This window comes from Triticum aestivum, chromosome 5D (genome assembly GCF_018294505.1).
Source record: "Triticum aestivum cultivar Chinese Spring chromosome 5D, IWGSC CS RefSeq v2.1, whole genome shotgun sequence".
In the NCBI taxonomy this organism is placed as follows: domain Eukaryota; kingdom Viridiplantae; phylum Streptophyta; class Magnoliopsida; order Poales; family Poaceae; genus Triticum; species Triticum aestivum.
In genome coordinates this window covers 384,271,225-384,277,885 of record NC_057808.1, presented here as the reverse complement: position 1 = coordinate 384,277,885, position 6,661 = coordinate 384,271,225, and the positions used below count along the sequence as shown (strand labels likewise).

The 6,661-nt window shown below is 38.9% G+C and overlaps 1 long non-coding RNA gene across 1 annotated transcript; it reads right to left on the bottom strand.

Annotated features, from left to right (window-relative positions):
* Positions 1 to 1,928: 1,928 nt before the first annotated feature.
* On the bottom strand, positions 1,929 to 5,186 carry LOC123125036 (uncharacterized). The gene is made up of 2 exons (XR_006461272.1): positions 4,803 to 5,186; positions 1,929 to 2,322 (listed from the first exon to the last, which is right to left on the bottom strand). It is a non-coding gene; the product is annotated as an uncharacterized lncRNA (long non-coding RNA).
* Between the last annotated feature and the right edge of the window lie 1,475 nt (positions 5,187 to 6,661).

The following is a 6,661-nucleotide window of genomic DNA, read 5'->3' as shown; positions in this document are numbered from 1 at the left end:
TGCATAACCCCAAAACGATAGTGATAAATCGATAAGAGACATCATAGATCGCACCATATCTAATAAGTACGGTTATGACGTTCGGACACACCATTACGCTGTGGTATTCCAGGTGGCGTGAGTTGTGAAACTATTTCACATCATTTTAAATGAAGACCAAACTCATAACTCAAATATTCATCTCCGCGATCAGATCGTAGAGACTTTATTTTCTTGATACGATGATTTTCCACTTCACTCTAAAATTCTTTGAACTTTTCAAATGTTTCAGACTTATGTTTCATCAAGTAGATATACCCATATCTGCTCAAATCATCTATGAAGGTCAGAAAATAATGATACCCACCGCGAGCCTCAACACTCATTGGATCGCATACATCAGTATGTATTATTTCCAATAAGTCAGTTGCTCGCTCCATTGTTCCGGAGAACGGAGTCTTAGTCATCTTGCCCATGAGGCATGGTTCGCAAGCATCAAGTGATTCATAATCAAGTGATTCCAAAAGCCCATCAGCATGGAGTTTCGTCATGCGCTTTACACCAATATTACCTAAACGGCAGTGCCACAAATATGTTGCACTATCATTATCAACTTTGCATCTTTTGGCATCAATATTATGTGTATCGCTACGATCGAGATTCAATAAACCATTCACTTTGGGTGTATGACCATAGAAGGTTTTATTCATGTAAGCAGAATAACAATTATTCCTTGACTTAAATGAATAACCGTATTGCAATAAACATGATCCAATCATATTATGCTGAACGCAAACACCAAATAACATTTATTTTAGGTTCAACACTAATCCCGAAGGTAAAGGGAGTGTGCGATGGTGATCTTATCAACCTTGGAATTACTTCCAACACACATCATCACCTTGCCCTCAACTAGGCTTTTATTCATTTTGTAACTCTTGTTTCGAGTTACTAATCATAGCAACTGAACCAGTATCAAATACCCAGGGGCTACTATGAACACTAGTAAAGTACACATCAATAACATGTATATCATATATACTTTTATTCACTTTGCCATCCTTCTTATCCGCCAAGTATTTGGAGCAGTTCCGCTTCCAGTGACCATTTCCTTCGCAGTAGAAGCACTCAGTTTCAGGCTTGGGTCTAGCTTTGGGCTTTTTCATGGGAGTGGAAACTTGCTTGCCATTCTTCTTGAAGTTCCCTTTCTTTCCCTTGCCCTTTTACTTGAAACTAGTGGTCTTGTCAACCATCAACATTTGATTCTTTTCTTGATTTCTACCTTCGTCGATTTTAGCATCACGAAGAGCTCGGGAATCATTTTCGTCATCCCTTGCATATTATAGTTCTTCACCAAGTTCTAGTAACTTGGTGATAGTGACTAGAGAACTCTGTCAATCACTATTTTATCTGGAAGATTAACTCCCACTTGATTCAAGCGATTGTACACTACAAGAAAAACTGCATGTAGACACGCTCAATTCATACGTAGAGACGTGTTATTTCATCTCTAAGCAACTATAGAGTCGCTTTAGTAAAGCGTCCTTGGAGCGTCTCCCCACGGACTGTCTCAAAACATGTAGACACGCTTGCTAAGCGTGTATACATGGCTTGAGACGCTATATTGAGACGTTGAAAATCGTCTATTTTACATAAAGACGTTTCTTGAGACGTTCATTCACGTCCAAAGAAACATACCATCATCATGAGCCTAATACTTATACATGCTATGTAGAGCTATGTAGAGACGTTTTGTTCGTCTTCAAATATACGTAAGCTTCTTTGTAGCTATGGAATATTTTAATTTAAATAGTATTTTATTTATTTCGAATTTGTGTTCACCATTTCGATCACTTTTGATGCCACAAATGCATGTGCAGATTGATCAAACCACATCACCAATTGCATTCTCACACTTGGCATTAAAAAAGAATTGCATTCTCACACAATTAACATAAAGTGGATAAATTAATAGGAACAAATACCTCTACTGAAAGTGTGGAGCTCACAAATGAGATATTCATACGGAAGATACAAATAATTACGAAAACCCTACAAAGTAGAACTAAGTACTCCTTTGAAGCTAAAATCTATACATCATCTATAATATTTGTTCATTTGAAGATTATTCATCTGTAGTTGCTCCTGGCTCGTGCAATGCACTCCTTTTCTGAATCCTCTAACCTGAAAAAGGTAGATAACAAAGAAAAGTTTAGATGAACATAACCTTTTAGACTATCATGACATTGTAAGAGATGTACAGTACCAATATTTCATGGTTGTGTTGGACTAGCAATGTTTTGTGTCTGTGTTCGGAGGGGCTGGCTTAGATTGTTTTTTTACCTAAACCACAAAGATTCTTCATCAATAATAAATCGTAAGTATGGACATTGGAGAATACTCGATTGCTTTTATGCAAGTGGACTTAAATGTGATCGAGGCCAAGCAATAACATAACCAATAACATCACTTACTGTTTTGAATTTTTCATATGGTCACACCAGTCTCTCATCTCCAACATTTGAAACACGGCGAATAGAAACTACAAATATATTGCTCTCCAAGCATGTTTCCTCAGACCACATATGTTTAATCTTACTCACTAAAGCTCCTTTTGCCAGAAGTTTACTTTTGTTTCTCATTTCATCAAATACAACAAGACTTCAGTTTTGCCTTATTATTAAAAGAAATGAAACGGTCATTATCACAAACCTACTTAGTGACTTCGTGAAGCTGCACACTTTGTTGAAGGCTACTTTGCTTGGTTGCATTGCTAGTTTCAGCATGAGCATTCTGCGATTGACTAAGAATAGGTGCAAATGTAGACACGAGATAAGCTATAATCAGGGAAGATAAAATACAGGAGGTCTGATATGATGCATAGTAAATGCACTAACTAATCACCCTTATTATGTACATATTGATCCTATATTGTTCCTGGTTGTACCATAGACATGATTATGAACTCTTCTCTTTACCAGCTCTAGGATTTATATAGTGCAATTGCTCGTCACTAAGATTATTACTATGACAAATAGACACCCTCATCTTACTACATACTGCAGATTTCCATAATTATCACATTTTGTTGCACTAGAGTTACTTGCTACTGCTGCTGCTGCTAGTTCATGACGATATCATGTGCTAAAAAAATCAATGGCGAGCAAATACCCTACTTGTACGAAACAGTACACCACACTTCTTCTAATCCTTTGTTTGAATATACCTGGTTAGTGAACTGGTCACTTAGTAAAGCCGATCAGCCCTATCTAACTTTTCAATGTGTGCTTTCTACAGTTGAGGCTCAGTTCAGCTGCAACTAAACATGGTAGAAAAAATGTTTGAGCTTACAAATCATTTTAATTTGACTAGTAGATTCAGGAGGATTTTTGGTAATGAATCATCAATCTCTGTAGGGCCTTGTAATTTTCCTTCATCTGGTTCTACATTTTCTGCATCCTGCCTTGGGATGCTCATGCTTCGAAGGCTACATTTTCTACATAAAGTCTTTGACAAAACAATGTTAAAATCATATGCTAATCAACAAGGCTAATGAAAGGAATGTGTGCATAGAAACATATGCCAAGTTCATGCATTTCACTTCCATTATCAAATAAAGAACTAAACTATGTGAGATCCAATATGAGCATACCAAAAAGTAGAAGAAAATTGCATACATACAGCTTGAGCCATGTTCTTATGATCATGCAAACAACCATAAAATTTATGCCAGATTTGGAGGCCACTTATGCTCACAGTGAAAGTGCATAATTTATTAGTGCCATTGAGAGGCATCATGTTAGAAGTATAGTACAAGGGCAGCAATGCAGGCAACATTCTTACCAAGCTTAAGTCAGTAATATTGACTGCAAGTGCCAATCATCATGCAAACCTTCGGTGTAACACATTTTGACATATGCTGCTTGTGTCTAACACTACAAAAGTAAAAAAAAACTATTCGACCAGCTTTTTTTATCTTCAAATTGCAAATATCTACTTTTACATTGTTACCTGTTAATGAAGGCCAATTGTTCGTAATCTTTCACAGTTGCATCTTCAATCACATCCTAAGTATTGCTTTTTAACTCGTGAGACTGCATCAAACTATGAAAGGCAACTGTACAAAAGCCATATAATGCTATCTAATCTCATAACGGACAATATGAGAGATTTAGTATTAATAGTAGATTGTACATTCTTGCCACCAAGAATAAATGATGTAAAATACCATGCTAATACAGTTGACCACCTATGTTAGATGTGAACCTAAGGTGAGACAGTGTTGCGAAGTGCACTATATTATTTAGATTCAGACAATAATATAGATTATGCGTCAAAGGCTCACAGAACCAGCAATAGATTATGCGTCAGTAATTCAGTAACCTGATGCAGATCCTACGGTATTTCAACAAAGCATAGAAGATCACCACAAGAGAATGTGCACCCTGCTCAGAAGACATTTACGTGTTAAAACGACAAGATTTTACATCACATTTTCCATGTTTGATTTTACTTTTACCAGACTAACAAGCCACTTCCCAATTTTGATCTGCCGGACAAACATACCAACACCATGCCGTGCATTACAAACTCAATTAGAGGAAATTGATTACTCATTGTACCAATCAACTACTACAGCAACGAGCTTTAACTTTATAATCCGGAACTACACTATATAGATCACATTTCAGTAAAAAAGGATCCACTAGAAGTCAACAACGACAGGCATGTTCAATAGGAACATAGAAGAGAGTAGAAGAAAACTGAAAGAGGCTACTTTTTAATGCTAAAAGTTGTACAGGAGATGTAATTCGAGGGAATACCTACTTGACGAGGTGGAGGCCTGAAGATATTGGATGGAGCCGACCGCTGCTTGCGGACGGTGTAGCCACGGAAAATGCGGCAGAGCTCCTGGTGGAGGATGACACTGGCGTGGATGCTTGGTGATGGTGCGGACGACGCCAGGAGGAGCGCGGCTTGGCGACGGCGAGGACGGACGCCGGCGGTATCCAACTGGCGAAGTTGCCGACGGAGGAGAATGGGAAGTCGCCAGCGGAGATAGGAGCTCGCGCCTGAGAGCAGGGCATGTGGGTGTGGCTTCTTTCGCGCGGGATGGCGGGATGAGGGGTGCACGGGGTGCGCTGCTGCCGGCGGAGATTGGAATAGATCTGGAGGTTGAAGAATTGGGGAGGTGGGGAGATGGCGGCGTGGGGAGAACATGCGGATGGGTATTGGAGCGAAAAAAGTCCAATCATAACGCGTGAAATCTAGGCGGTAAAGAAAAATAATTTAGAGCGTCAAAACTAAAAAAGCGAGAAAAGTTTGCGCACGTCAAATTTTTATTCTTGTCATTTTTATGTGCGTATATAACGCAGATAAATGGTACTCTCTCTGAATCAAATATAAGACGGTTTTTGACACTACTAGCAAATATGTCCGTGCGTTGCAACGGGAAAAAGAATAACCCGACATGATGACACCCTTCTAATAAAAGAATACATCGTGCAAGGCTCGAGGATCGGGCTATAGAAACATGATAGGCATAAAGGAAAATTTTGAACATAGGTAAGAATGAGATAAGTACTTTTAAAAGGCCATTCAGAAAATATTAAATTTGAAGGTCTAATTTCATAAGAACATTCACGTTATTGTCATTTTTAGTTTGAAGTTGTTTCTAAGCTACCTATTCTAACTCCTAAACAAATTGACATTGGAATGACATACCAATGACCACGGCAAGGTGATGCCGAAATTGCCAACATTTGATTCACGTCCACAGGTGGCACGGATCATGTGACAAAACCAATAACAACAATAGGAAAAGGAACAGTGTCTAGGAGATTGGCGACATCTAGGTGAATATATGGGTGCTAAAAAACATCATCGGGCGCGACGTAGGATTGTAGTAGTCGATGTAGATTAAATAGCAAATTTGTCCTTCAAGTTGCACTCATCGAGATTTTCTTCATTTGAATAGATTTTTCTTGCCGATGCAATCCTGGTGGCGTGTGGATTCGACCGAGGAAGCTCTGATGCGTTGTTGATGATAACAGCGGCTAGATGCTCCGAGATGACGACGGCGGCATCAGGTTCCTGTGGCGGCTAAGGGCAATGGCTATATGCCTGAGAAAGAAGTATATGAGGAGTATGGGAAAATGCGTGGTTACTGTTATATTGTATTTTAGGAAGAGGTTAGGGTGGCCTATTCATGTTCATGTATTACGTGACAAAAGATTGTAGCCCCATACTATATACTGTAATGGAACTTTGCAATATACCAGCGAGCGGCCAAGCAAACGATCGATTGATCACACGTGGAGGCCCTAGTGCAACGGTGCACTTGGACGACCGTTAAGCCGTTTGGCCAAGTCTTCGTCAATGGTCACGTCCGTTCCTATTTGGCGAGTAGGTCGATGTCTAGCAACCTAGCTAGTGCATGCCCTCCTGCGTGCTTGTCGACAGTATAGGCCGGCCCGGTCTAGTTTTTTCCCACCCCATTTTGGAAGGTTCTAGAATGCTTCCATGAACTGGTTTTCTTCTTATTTTTCTTTGTTATTTCTTCTGATTTTTTTATTCTTTCTATATTTCTTGTTTCTCCCTTCCCCTCTTTTTTATTTTCACATTTTGCACTATTTACGTATTTTTCATTTCTTTTTACAAGTTTATTATTTATTAATTTTTT